Raw genomic sequence first — 15,082 nt, 5'->3', positions numbered from 1 at the left:
TAATAAAACTTAAACAGAACATGTAAGTTATAATTTTGTTTTCCATATGATAAAACCCGTTGTTTACCACACGGAGGAAATAAGTCATTTGGCGCTTAACCGTACTTCCGACCTCGAAGAACTCTTAAGAACTGCAAACATAATCGTAATGAAAATAGAAGAATGGATAGCGACTTGTTTCCACAACTTGAGTGTAATAGGTAGAATATGCATGTATATAACCCACAACCGTTCAGAGAGTTACTAGAAAATCTCGATATCTAATTATCTAGCTGGTTTATAGTGTAAATTATATAAGGAGTTCTTGAGAAGTGCGTATAAATCACTTGCAATGTGGTTCCGTACATACTATAATTCCCACTGTTTTCAATATGATGGTGAAAGTGTGTGCGCCATCCACGAGAGCAGTATTACTAAAAGTGCTTCATTCAGCATCTATTTTCTAGTGACCTGTTACAAACCTAAAGAAATTAGTCACTACTTGGCTAAGATTTTACAATTTCCGTAAAATGTTTATTTAATTGTTATATAAACTAAAGTTTTAATTTCCATTATACAATGAAATCTGGAGGTGATTACATGATGAGAATAGAAAACGTTGAGCCACGACATAAAAATAGCGATTTCCGTACAGTACAGGCGATTAAAATCTCCAACAATTCCATCGTTAGTCCGTAAAACGTTCTGCAGTAAACTGAGTATTGGTGTACGGCTAGCGACTTACGAATAAGAAATCTACGAAATATAAGAATTAGATACAAGAGTGACGGTAAACATGAGTTTCTCTTTATCAGTTTATATAAACTTCACTCACAATTGCTAGAAAATGCTGTCTCGCCGCTCAGTACCTCTGACGTGAAGCGTGGTTCTGTTTGTCGGGTATTCGCATGCATTACTCTATAGTATGAGAAGGCCATCTTAAAATATTCTTTCAACACCTGTAATGTTTATGTTATTTCATTTCTTAGGTTTCACCATTCCAATCTCATTTTAAAATGTTAAACTATTGCTCCTTCTTCATGTTGGGAGAAGAGGACACTTTGTAAAGATTAATTATTCGAGGAGGTCTAGTGACGTTACACAGCATATTAATTTGTTTTGACGTTTTCAGTGAACGAATTTATGGAATTCACCAAAAATACATTTAGACAAAATTCAAGTTACGGTGCTATGAAAAATTAATCAAAGCAATCCCAAATGTATTCCCAAAAGGTTGTTATAAAGTTCTGAATACTGTAAACCACATCTCAAGCAGATCTCACGTTTGCCCAATCCAACTCTCAACTCTGTTAAGCAGGGGTAAACATAACGTATTGCTCGGCGAGAACCACAACAATAGAGTAGGTATAGTTTAGGAAAGAGAAAGCCTTAACAACACAAGATGTCTCACTCCATTTCTTGTTATTGTGTTGCATTTAACAAACTGCTACAGGGTTGAAAAAAGCCTTCACCACGCAAACATTCCCTCCAACCCTCATCACTTAAATACTCTCTTTAAGAAACGTTGTGTGTTACCTGTCTTTGTAGCAACAATATTTCTCGAGGTTTTATACATTTTTACTCTAATGTTTATTAAAGATGATTATAATGAGTTTATATTTAAACTTAACATTGATATCTTTGCAGGTCAAACGCGTCTTTATTAATGAAAGGTCTTTGTTTCACTACTCATTTTTTCATTTTGGAAGTGCATATTGCATAAATGATTTCTTTTTCGTAAAATCTCTAGATAATAAATTTTACGTTAGTTTTTTTTTTTTTTTTTTTTTTTTTTTTTTTTTTTTTTTTTTTTTTTTTATATTTAGACTAAAAATTCATTATTATTTACAAAGTTAAAGTTTCGTTGAGTGAGATAATATCTTTAATCTATTGTCCGCTATAGTAAAATATTAATGTTATTATCTTTTATTTTAAAATACTTATATTTTTTACTTTCTGCGGTATATTTATTTAAATACACATCTGCATACGTGGTATATGTTTTTTATTGCTAAATTTTTTGAAATGAAAAACCTTAATTCATTAATAACGCATCTTCCATTATAATTTACTGAACCCAATTTCTGTCGCTTGTACATAACAAATTTGTTTGTTTCAGAGGTTGTCATGTCAAATCGTGTCACTTCACGTAGATCATGACGCGCGTTCTGTGTTTATTCCATATGTTATTATGTATTTGAAGTTCGCGTCGAGATACTGTATTTGTATTAGTGCCCTTCGTAATAACGGCCCGAAAAGAGCATAAGTTTTAATATTCTAATAAAACCATAGTTTACACATTACTTAATGAATATGGTAAGTACTGCTTTCATATTCAAAGTAACATAGGATCCAGAATTACAGCTAATTGGATAACGTATATGAAAAATCAAAACATTACTTTCAACATTTCGTAATACAACTTTGAAGTAAAACTTTTGCTTAACATGTCGTAGGAGATTCGTCAGGTTGTTATGTAGTAAATTATTTTCCACAGTATCGAACATTTAAATGTGAATAAGCACAAATTTATATCAGTTTTACGCGAACTTTCATTCAGTTAGCCACGAATGCTTATTTCCTCAAATAAGGGAACGCAACTAAATTACAGGGTTACTTCGTGAACTCTGGCCTGATGCATGGAATTCCCTTTGAGAACCGATTTTCAAGTCTGAGAGCTGGAAGGAATAATTGAACAGTGTCAGGGATCACCTGAAAGCAACTGTGCATGTGTCAGCGTGTGATCACACGCCTCGGGATATTACACGCTCTAATTTGTCCCTACCTTACAATAATAACAGTATTGGTTACCCAACATTATTAACCCCTCTTCTCTCTTATACTTTCTGAATTTATCAGCGGTTTCATCCGTCTTTATTTACTGTTTTTTTTTTCTCCCATATACCCACACTGCCATTTAACCATATCTACTAATTTTATTACTTTAATCAAACACAACTTTAAAAACCATATTTTTATGTATTTTGTCTTTTAACAGATTTAAAGAAAATTTCACAATATTACATAAAAGGTATAGGTTTAAGTAAGTTTTTTTGCAAGAAAAACAAACCATCAAATAGATCATGGACATGTTGGTCGTTGGTTGGTTAAGTTTCAGCCAATCACTTTACGGTTTAGCTCCCTAACTCAATTTTACATGTGGATATGTATTATTTGCAATTTTTTTTGTTGAACATCTGCTGACTCTTGAACTGATCTTACAACGAAGTCGAATTATTTCAGGAATTTTATTTCATGTTGTGAGCAATGTTTCGACGCGGTATGCATCAGGAATCTAAAATATTAGTAAAGTAAATCTGGTTGATCTAATATCGCTAGTTACTTTTCAATGTCATGTATGTCCTTTGATACTGTAAATAACTCTATATAACATGTGATCATTCTGGCCTGTCTCTTCAACCGTTCTTTCTGTTATTACCATAGATGGGAAATAAACAGTTTAGGAGATAAAAAAATTATTTTTTCTTAGAAACCCTCATTTAAAGATACATACTGATTTAGTAGGGTACATAAACACATAATTAAAACTACAATTTAACTTTAATATATCCAATTACTTTACTATTCTAGTGGTAGTTTATTATGAATTGTATTTGATTCAAATTTGACAAACTGAATATAATACCATCCTGGAATCTCAAAGGAACAAGAGTGCGATCAGCCATTTTACTGGTCCATTTCGACCAATCCGTTGTCTACCGTATGTATCATTTAAATAGTTTTTCACATCATTAGAAAAATGTGGAGGTGCTCCGTCGTGCATAAACCATGCATTTATTCTGTTTTGAACAGGAATATCTTCCAAGAGGGTAGGCAGGTTTGTTCTTAAAAAATTTAAGTACGCTACTCTATTAAGTCGATTAGGGAGGAAAAAATGGACCAATCAAATTATCACCCAGAAACACCAAGCCATACATTGACTGAAAATGTATGTTGAAAATGCCTCGTCGCAGTTTCATGTGGGTTGTCGTACGCCCAAGTATGGGTATTACGAAAAATTTACAATTCCATTTCTAGTAAAACAGGATTCATCAGTAACGAGAATACGCCGAAGAAAATACTGATGTCGTAAACAATTTCTTCTTAACCAGCGGCAGAACATCTTCCGTTTATTAAGATCTTGCGGTAATAAGTCTTGAACACGTGTTATATGGAACAACTGTGCTTCATGAAGTGTCGCCATACGCTTGACTGGCAAATATTTAACTGACGTGATAATCGTCTGGTGCTTGTGGTTGGTGATAATTCTACAGCATTTATTATTGCTTGTTCATTATTATAGTTCCTTGCGCTACGTTTGACGACCAGTATCTATTCGCTTCGGTTTAAAGCTACCAGTTTCTCTAAGTCGTCTCTCCACAGCTTCAAATGTTTTGCGATCAGGTGTTCTTCGATGTGGAAAAGTATCACGATATTCCCTGAACTGCAGCTAAACCATTCTTGTTAACTTTGCCGTAAATCAGTATCATGTCCGTATACTCTTCAAACGAATACATACCATTTACATTATCTGCCATTATTTACTAAGATAATTACATACACTTTTATAAAAATATTTAATAAAATATTTTATACACTTGTATAAAATATTTCCAAATAATCACAGGATCTCACAAAATACAATCTTCACACGCCACAATACAAAAACCTCCATAAAGGTTATTCAAATATTACTTCATGAACTTAATTGTTGATCAGCTGATATTGCCAACCTTTGCAAAGAAAATATGAGGATAAAAAGTGTTGAATAAATGATCAGCTGTTACTCACAACCTAAACATTAGTTAATATTTTATGCAGATAAGAATATGCATTTTTGTGCGTCTGTTTTATTTTTAAATAAAGCTAAATTTCAATACCTATTATTAATTTTTTTTCCTAAGTAATTCACATGAATCTTTTCAGAATTAAATGTTCTACAAATCTGTTTAAGAAAAAAATGACCTTTAATTAACATTTATGGAAGTAATCTTACGTTAAACACAAACATGTGTTTACTTCTTTGCACCAATTCTTGTGTTTTTTACGTAAGATATCTCTGAAAGTATTGCATTTACAGCTCTGGGACGAATTTTAAATAAATTTTTCAGATATAAAAAACATAAAAAAACAATCGTATTTGTATCTTTGTAACTACCTTTACCATTTTTATACGGCCTGACTTCACCAAGGGTTCTGAAATCCGGGCGAAATCTTTCGCTAGGCGTAACTCGCTAACGAAGCGTTTCCGGGCATATGGTTATATGAACTTTTTTACTTGTTTTTAGCTATAGAATAAGCTCCCGAGAGATTGCCGTTTAGTTTTGAATCACCCTGTATATATATACAGGGTGATTCATGAAGTTCTCCCCCCACTTCTACAGCACATTGTACTAGTAAAAATAATGAAAAAATGTTATATAAACATAGGTCCGAAAAACGCTTCGTTAGCGAGTTACAGCTAGCGAAAGATTTCGCCTGAAATTCCTGGGTAAAGAGTAAAATAAAGCCATACTGAACTTTTGGAAAGGTTAATTAAGTAAGAAATATCGTGGATTCTTATGTATTTTTACCTGATAAAGCTAATAAAATAGGTTTCAGAACTGTACCTGTAGTAGTTTTTGAGGGATTCAGGGTTAAATGCAAAAAATTGGGGCACGAAACAATGTTTTTTTATGTTTGATGTACAATAACTTTGTTAAATTGGTAATAAATACATAAAATCAAACAAACATTAATTGTAAGAGAATTTAATTTTGAGAAAAATTTATATAATCAAAGTCTAAAATAAAACAGAAATAAGTACCAAAAAATCGATTTTTATTCAGTATAATACATTACTAGTTTTAAGCAAAATTAATCAGGTTGGGCCAACCCGTACGCACCTTTTTATAATAGATGTTCGAAAATGAGGCCATCATTATCAATACATTTTGCAGCACGTTTGTGAATTGCTTTTGTTGCGTTTCTTAATTTTTCAGGACTTCCCTGTATCTGCACAGCCGAATCCATAATACGGGCAATTAATTCATCACGAGAATTCACTTTTTGTCTTGTATACAATGTCTTTCATCATCCCCAGATGCAATAATCCAATGGAGATAGATCTGGTGATCTTGGTGGCCAAGGGTGAGGCCCTCCACGACCAATCCAGTGTCCAGGAAATTGATGATTTAAGTAAGCAGAAACGGGCACGTGAAAAGTGGGGAGGTGCTCCGTCATGCTGGAAGTACAAATTTTGTTTGAGATGTAAAGGAACATTCTCTAACAGCTGCGGCAACTCTTCTTGAAGGAAATGCAAATAGAACTCAGCATTTAGGCGTCCCAGGTAATATGAAAGGTCCAATCAGCGCCGATTGTGCAAAAAGGCCACACCACACATTGACGCTAAATCGGTGTTGAAAGTTCTGTTCCACTACCTCATGTGGATTTTCTTCTGCTCATGAGTGTTCATTGTGCAAGTTTATTGACACAATGCCGTGTGTCACACAATGCCGTGTGTCACACAATGCGTGTGAATTGTGCCTCATCCGTAAACAAAATACGCTTGTAGAGTTGATTATTAATATTCAAAAAGTTGCAAAACTCCAAGCGAAGCGGACCATCCTCTAGCTGTAGATGTTGAACCTTTTGTTTATGAAACGGATAAAATTTGTTTTCGATTAAGTGACCTCCACACCGTTTGACTGCGAAACTCCTATCCGCCTAGAAATATGTCGTGTACTTACACCTGGACTGCGATGAACAGCATTAATAACAATATCATCATCAAGTTGGACAGCTCGTTCATAATTGGTTCTAGTACTTGGTAGTGATCCTGTTTCCCGAAGAGTACCGAAAAAATTCCTGAAATTGTTTTGGTATCTGGGATCCTCCTATTAGGGTAACGTAGTTCATATTCTTCTACAGCAGCTCTAGCATTACCATTACAGTAACCCAACATAAAAACCATATCAGCGTATTCCTCTGATGTAAATAAGTAAGGCATTTTTTCGCTGAATAAAACAATCGAATTATAATTCACAGAAAAATTGCATTTAATAACACGATTCACAGAACCCGATCTCCTAGCTGCAGCTTGCAAAACACCACTAATACACAGTTCTAACGTAACAGTACAGAATACCATTGTTGATCAGCTGTTTATTCGTGCGTTTACCAACTTAGAAATTAATAAAACAAAAAACTGCATTTCGATGATTATTAAACAATAATGGGAAAATGTTTGCTTCATTTATTTTCGAACATTTGATGTAAATTTTTATTTAAAAAAAAATACAACGTAATAAAACATGATATTTTTATTTACAAACAAATTTATTTAACAGTTAATCTTGTTTTCTCAATTTTATCTCATCATTAAGGAACAAACATTTTGTTTTTGTTTTATTTTAACTAAATACCGTACGGTATTTCTTTACAGCTAGTAACGTATTATACTGAATAAAATCGATTTTTTTGGTACTTATTTCTGTTTTATTTTAGACTTTGATTATATCAATTTTCTCAGGATTAATATTCTCTACAATTAATGTTTGTTGATTTTATGTATTTATTACCAATTTAACAAAGTTATTGTACATTCAAACTTAAAAAAACATTGTTTCGTGCCCAACTTTTTGCATTTAACCCTGAATCCCTCAAAAACTACTACAGGTACAGTTCTGAAACCTATTTTTATTAGCTTTATCAGGTAAAAATACATAAGAATCCACGATATTTCTTACTTAATTAACCTTTCCAAAAGTTCAGTATGGCTTTATATTTTACTCTTTACCCAGGTATTCAGGCGAAATCTTTCGCTAGCTGTAACTCGCTAACGAAGCGTTTTCGGACCTATGTTTATATAACATTTTTTTCATTATTTTTACTAGTACAATGTGCTGTAGAAGTGGGGGGAGAACTTCATGAATCACCCTGTATAATGAAATTGGTTAGTCTCACTAAAACTCAAGAACGGCTTGATAGAATTCGCCCATTTTGGTTTTAACCTACTATTTGTAAAAGTCAAAGAAAGATTTAAAATGTGAGAAACATTTAAAAAGTTTCTCAGAATATTTAATTATTCTCGAAATAATTATAATATTTACCACACGTAATCCAAAGTTAACATATTCTTAACAGCTGGTGACACTTTAAGCTGAAGTTCACCAAAGTGCCAAAAACATTTGTTTACAGTGCTTTATCAATAGTGTTATGCAGATTGCACCAGTGAGGAATAAACTATGACGTAATGCATTGAAAATATATAACATACCTTGATGTCCAAAGCCGTGAATGTTTTGCTCAAAAAGTTATCGAAACTAGTTGTCTCCCTTAATAATGTTACTGTAGTTAAAGGAAAAGCACAGGCATGGCATACACTTCCCGTTATATCAGAAGCAGAATACAAGCGATGGAAATAGATGCATGTTTACATATTCACATATTTTATTGATCGGGGTAAAAATAAATATTACTTATAGTACCAAAAACATCGCAGATCGCAAATAAACACTTTTAAATCTACGTTGGATTCCAAAACCCACACTTGTATTTATTTTATTGGTCAGAGCAACAACATAAACTCAACTGCGGAACCGTAAATAAAGTAGAGCGGAAGTCAATTTAATCGGTCGTATCTGACTCTTTTGGGCTGCATTAACTTTTCAGTTGTACGTAAGCAATATATTTTCTTTATCGGGACAAAAAAGCAAACTATCACTATGCCACTTAAAAAATCTTAGACAGAAAATGAATTGAAAGAGCCGAAAGTAGATGCTTTTTATTTGAAGTCGGTCTTTGATGATTTATAATTTTTTAATCGGATAAGTCAAACTCAGTTGAGTTTGACTTGTCAATAGCACTTAAAGTACTTGGATAGAAAATTAATCTAAACAGAGGGAAGGTGAGTGACTGTGATTGACGAAATAGATTTTCGATACTTATATGTATACTACACACGCAATAAAACCTAAAATAGAATTAGTCGAAATTGTATCTCCGTTTTGAATCTTTCAACCATGGATACTGAAATAATATGTACATGATATGTCTTAATTATGTTTAAACATTTTTAGGGCTCCATCTAATTACATCATTAAAACTGCTTCTAAGAAAGCTATGTATGGCGTTTGATTTTGAAAGTTGCCTGTAAAGGCTCGAGTAACTGCTAGTTAATAGTAAATATTTGACTTTGACTTTGATATGTGCATCTGTACTGGACAAGTACTACATACTTAATACATGCTAAAACGTGAAATTAAAAGTATACTTAACCTAAAACTTTCTTATCTGCATAAAATCTGTCCTAAGGAGCGATTTCAGAAAGCAATGAGAAAAGAAATTTTGCTGCTATCAAAATTACTCTTGGATTTAAATACTATGAATGCAAAAAAATTTATAATAGTAATTGATTTAATTAAACATACGGTTTTGTTGTCATAAAACTATGTTTACATAGAACAGTTGATTACATTTTCTGTTAGAATAATCAGTGGTTTGGAATGTCTCACATGTTAAATGTCTTCATATGTTCAAATTATTTGTATTATTTAATGAGCGTAACATCCCTCCAATGACCTTATGTCCCCACACAAATTATGTATCTCACTTATCGTTGCAGGCCTGACATTTGAAATATATTTTGCCCCTTCCCCGACCATATTTCAATAAAATTTCGGTTATATATTTGGGATTTAGGAATCGGTTTAACTTCAATATAGTGACTCATAAATAATCGCTCAGTTGAAATTACGGTAAGGGATAGCACTTCATTGAGAACCTCTTCATTTCTACAAAGCAAACATTGATGGATAGGCTTACTTTTAAACTATTTTGTATCGGAGCTCAATAATCGCTTTATACGGGAACTACCAAACACACAAACTATGACTGGACATTGTCTGCCAAGAACCGATTGCATAAATACGGAACAAAATTATATAATAGAAATCCATTAGAGTATTCAAGTGAAGACGCTCAAGGGGTACTTACTTGTATGGTTTAAAAAATATAGAAAAATATTGTTTAGATGAAAAAAGTTCCTAAAATGCAATGTATTTTAATAAAATTCCCAAAATATCTTTAGCTTTAAACCAATTTTACTGGTTAACGAACTGAACGAAGGCAACGTAAAAAGAAAATCCTATTTTTAGATACACAACGTTATGCGTGATAACATTTATACTTGAATACGCGTTCTGGATTTCGTGCTCATACAATTTTCTAAACAGTTTGTTTGACGATTTTATAGAGTAATTTCAATAATAAAACTTAAATTTAAATCTACACAGCAATATTACTTGTCATTACCACAAATATAATTTAAAATGACATACAATTTTAAAATAAAAAGTTCCAGAAAGTTCATAATATGAAACGTTTTGAAGTAACAGTGGTTGTATACTTATATCTAATACAGTTTTATTGGCGGGGAGCTAATTAATTTGGCTTGAACATGTTATCACGAAGTTACGGTACTCGGGACCGAGTTGCTGCTGTACATCAGACTTGGGACATTCATCTACTTTATAAACTGTTATCTTTACCGAAGTAACTTAAATATCTGGTGTGCTGTTCTTGACGTCTCTCTTCTCCATTTGAGGCGAAGTCAACGAAGTATTTCCTATGTTAGTTTGTAAGATATCGTTTTCTACAAGTTTAATTACAAAAATAAATACTGTGATTATTTAAAAAGATACTAATGTTTTCTATAGTAGTGTGCATTTAACATTATACTTCTTGAAAAATAATATATGTTTACTAATTATTTAAAGAGTCGTAAAATCAGGTTATTTTATGATGAAAGCAAGCTATGAGTATACGAGATCGGCCAGCGAATTGGTCAGTTTGAGAGTGACTATAAGTTGAAATGGTATATACTCACATTTAAAATTCAGGAACATAAGAATATAAATGTCAACCCCGAGAAAAACAGTTTCGTTGTGGGATACAAGAGTTTAATTTTCAAACTAACAGCTACGTTAGTATTTTGAACAAACAACGTATTTTGATTAAAGAGGGTATTTCAGTGATGAGAGTAGGAGAGAACGTTTGCGTGGGGAAAGCTTTTCCAATCCTATAGCAATCTTTCTAATGCAACATAATAACAAGAATTAGAGTGAGACATCTTGCGCCGTTAATGCTTTCTCTTTTCTAAATTATACTCTATTGTTGTGGTTCTCGCCGAGCAATGTATTATGTTTAGTCCTCGTCATCCGAATTTAGAGTTGGATTTAATAAACACGAGATTGATTTGTAATTTACTACTCAAAGTTTTAAATTTATTGGAATTTATTGAAACTTATTGGAAACACGAAATCTTGAAAATTGAGTATTTTCAGCAGCTTAATTTTATTCATAATGAGCGTGAAAGGAAACGTAATGCGTAATTTTTATTGGATTACTGGGATTATTTTTCAATATTGTTCCTTTTTTTCAAAGTGGGAAAGGTAGGGAAGCAATAATGTTAAGTTTTTAAGTAATCCTCATTTTGTGACCCAAGAATTAAATAATAGAAATTGAATAAGATTAGAGCAGGTAAAAGAACCAAATTTAAACTTTTGTAATGGAACATATGTCTTGTTGCTTCCTTAGCTCATCTGATAGGCAAATTAAAAATGTTCCTGAGACTTTTGTTATAAGTATTTTATTTCACCTCTTTCGGCAAAATTGGAAGGTAACTGAAAATTTTAAGTAACACATTCCCTTTTGCAGATGAAAGAGCACTAAAGAAAATGTAAAGCCGTTTAAAAAAATGGTTTTTCCTTGTCCAAAATCTCTACTTTCAAATCTAAACATTTAATTGTTGAAAATATATTACACATAAGGGAAATGTTTGTTGATGTCGTAACATAACATATATTTTTGTTACACAGTTTATTTTCAGAACCATTAATTTCCAATTTCAATAATAACTTACTGTTTAGAAGAGCACTTATTGTTATATGAACCAATATATTGTCAGATATTTAAGTTTTCTTATATAAGAAATATATTTATGAAATGTATTAGATAGATGAAATATTTTTATTTTAATCTAATAAAGAGCCTCCAAAAGAGTATGATTTTATGTTCATTTAAGAATATAAGAGTGGCATGTCCATTTATTTCATAAAAAATACCAATCCAGTGGTTCATAGTCAAAATTACTTATAGTGCAAATTAATTTTAGATTTCACATTACTAGTTAAAATGTGCTACACTTAAAACATTCAACATCAGAAAATCCAAAGTGTAACTCACAGGTAAGGGATAGGTTGTCACTTCCATATATTAAACGTGTTGGTTATTAATTTTTCCGTATGTATGTATTGATATGGTGAAGCAAAGAACATTTCGTGTATCACAACATATTCTAAATATTAAAAATGAAATGCTTTATTGTATGCAAAGAGAAAGAAGTGTCAATGTGACAGCATTGAGGAAACACTCGTGAAGCAAAGGGAACCTCGATTCTGTGGCATTTCCTCGCCCTGCTAAATAATCATTCAGAGTATCTATGAATCAGTATCAATTGAAAAAGAATAATAAATATACTAAATAATAATAAATATAATATATATATAAGAATATATATAAGAATATATAAGAATATAGAATATATAAGAATAATAAATATAATAAATGATACTAAATGATACAACAGTTTAATATTGGGAAGGTGAAAAACTATTAAAACTTAATTCCTGTAAAATTCAAGAGAGTTTGATTTTTTTAACAGTGTGTTCTTATTATTAAAATATTAAAACACATTTTAATATAATACTGTTAAAAAAATCAAAGATCAGTATTTATTTGTGAGGAGTATTTAACTTGTTTACTTAGGAAGGGAAAGGATAAATATTCAAAATTATTAAAAGGTCACATACAAATAAAAAAAAGTTACTAGACGTAATGCAGCTTTAACTCAAATTACCGTACTGTATAGACGTTTTAGGAAGCATTAGTTGGTAAATTTTTATGTATATAATTGTGCCAATTTAATTTAGTTAAATTTGGAAAATTTTTCAATCGCTTGTTAATGAAAGTTTTGGTCGGAGAATATCCTTTTTCACGTAACAACTTCTGGGCAGCGAGTCGATTGTTTTCAAGGAGTTTTACTCAGTGAATTGTATCTCTCTGATGTAACATAACTCATGTTTCCGGTCACTAGAGTATACCTTTCGTACTTGTCAGTTCGCACTACATAGTTGTTCAGTTTACATGTGAACGTTTAACCGAATGCTAGTGGGATAGGTTGAGGATTGCAGTAGGCTTCTAGCTTGTAGCCTGAATTGTTTGCTGTTAACTCTAGTATATTTAGCTGTACGGCAATCGCTGTTTCTCTATATGGCTTCATTTTTCTTCACAAATAAACCAAGTGGTTCTATTTTCTTAAATTATTTAATTTTGGACGGGGTTGGTTGAATTGGAATTGTGATCACAGGCCTAATTAAATCCTATGACCTATAAGATTTTCATTACCTGTGCCTTTTGATATATTTATTTATTCTTCCAACGGATACACCATTTACAATAATAATATAAATTAAAGGAACATTTTCGAGATTATTGATCCAGTCTGCCTTTCCGTGGATAAATGCATTCATCCACCCAACGGTCACTGGTTCCTTGAGCCTGGAAGATCAAAAGACCTTCGTTTTATACACTTCAGGATATTTACATCTTAAAACTAGACACATATATTCTTTAGACATCTCAAAGTCTACTCGGTATGTAATGCCAACCGCTCCCTTAGGTTAAGAAACCAAACCATCTTGACGGACCATTTTGGTCCGTAAGCATCAGTTGCAAATGTAATGATTATTTTACACTGAATTTTATACATTTAATCTATAGTGTGAATGTCATTAAATAACGTATGGTTGTGCACATTCATGGATCAAAAACATTATAGTTGTTTGAATGGACTGCACCAGATGTGATCACAAAGCACGGTGAGATGAGGAGTGGACTGAAAGAGCCTGTGGGTGGGTCTGGAGCATGTTAGTGTGGTTCCCATTAGCGCTAGTCAACTAACTGTGTAGTTACAGTGAAACATGTTACTTGTGCCGGTCCTTTCATGTATTACATTTACAATCATTCGTTGTGATTTGATGTAGCTTCAGCCTTTATTCATGTACACTTAAGTTATTTTTAATATAAAAGCGTGATTCTATTTGCAGGGCATTTGAGAATTTGGAAAATTCTTTGGAAAATGGGATAAAAACCTCTGACCATAATAATGCCTATCTCATTGATTTATCGTATTTTGTAGTGTTTCAGGCTGATATTAAAATATTTTATATTCTTTGTCTAATCTATAAATTCCAATTGCTTTTATAAACAAATTATTAGCTATCGATGTATCCACTTATTATTAAAATTATACCCCTAGTTATTGCGGATATTAAAAGCCGGATTAATATTTTCAGGTAAAATGCAACACTGATTGAGATATTTAGGCCAATAGGAAAGAAGGAATGCACATTCAAAACCAAAATATATTTGTTTTCTACACTACCACCCTAGACGCTCCGTGTCTGCATGGATTGTAACTAAAACAAACGATCTATATAACAATGATATTCAGTGCTATTTGGGCAAGGCTGCAGACCTCAAGTGTGTATTGCCCCACAATTCTCCTGTACATATGATAGTCACATTGAACGGTTATTAAAAACATGTTAGTTAAGAATATCTTTATAGTGCTTTTGTAATAAAGGTTGCGCAGGTCCAGAGCCATACATAGTATCGTACAGCAAACATGTTACGTTTTACAAAATTCATGAAAATTTAGTTGGGTGTCATTAGTTTGTAACGTAAATTTCATGGAAAAATGTTTATCCAACCGCGTTTTAATGAGTTATTTTAGTATTAAAAAAGAAACAGACCACTAGGATAAAATTATTTTCATATAAGGATCTGTTAAACTTATGATCCGATGTATTAGGTGCTAAGAATGTAGGTATAAATTAACTTTACGAAATAAACAAATTCTAGTTAATTTGCAATAATATATATTTTCGTAATATAAGATTCGTTGAATAAGATTTACGGATTGAACAACAGACGTAAACTATATAGAAAATATTTGTAGACGGTTAACGTATTTTGTTCATTTAAACTGTTTAAACTATTT

Source organism: Homalodisca vitripennis, chromosome 1 (genome assembly GCF_021130785.1).
Source record: "Homalodisca vitripennis isolate AUS2020 chromosome 1, UT_GWSS_2.1, whole genome shotgun sequence".
NCBI lineage: Eukaryota > Metazoa > Arthropoda > Insecta > Hemiptera > Cicadellidae > Homalodisca > Homalodisca vitripennis.
This window is presented reverse-complemented; position numbering follows the sequence as displayed.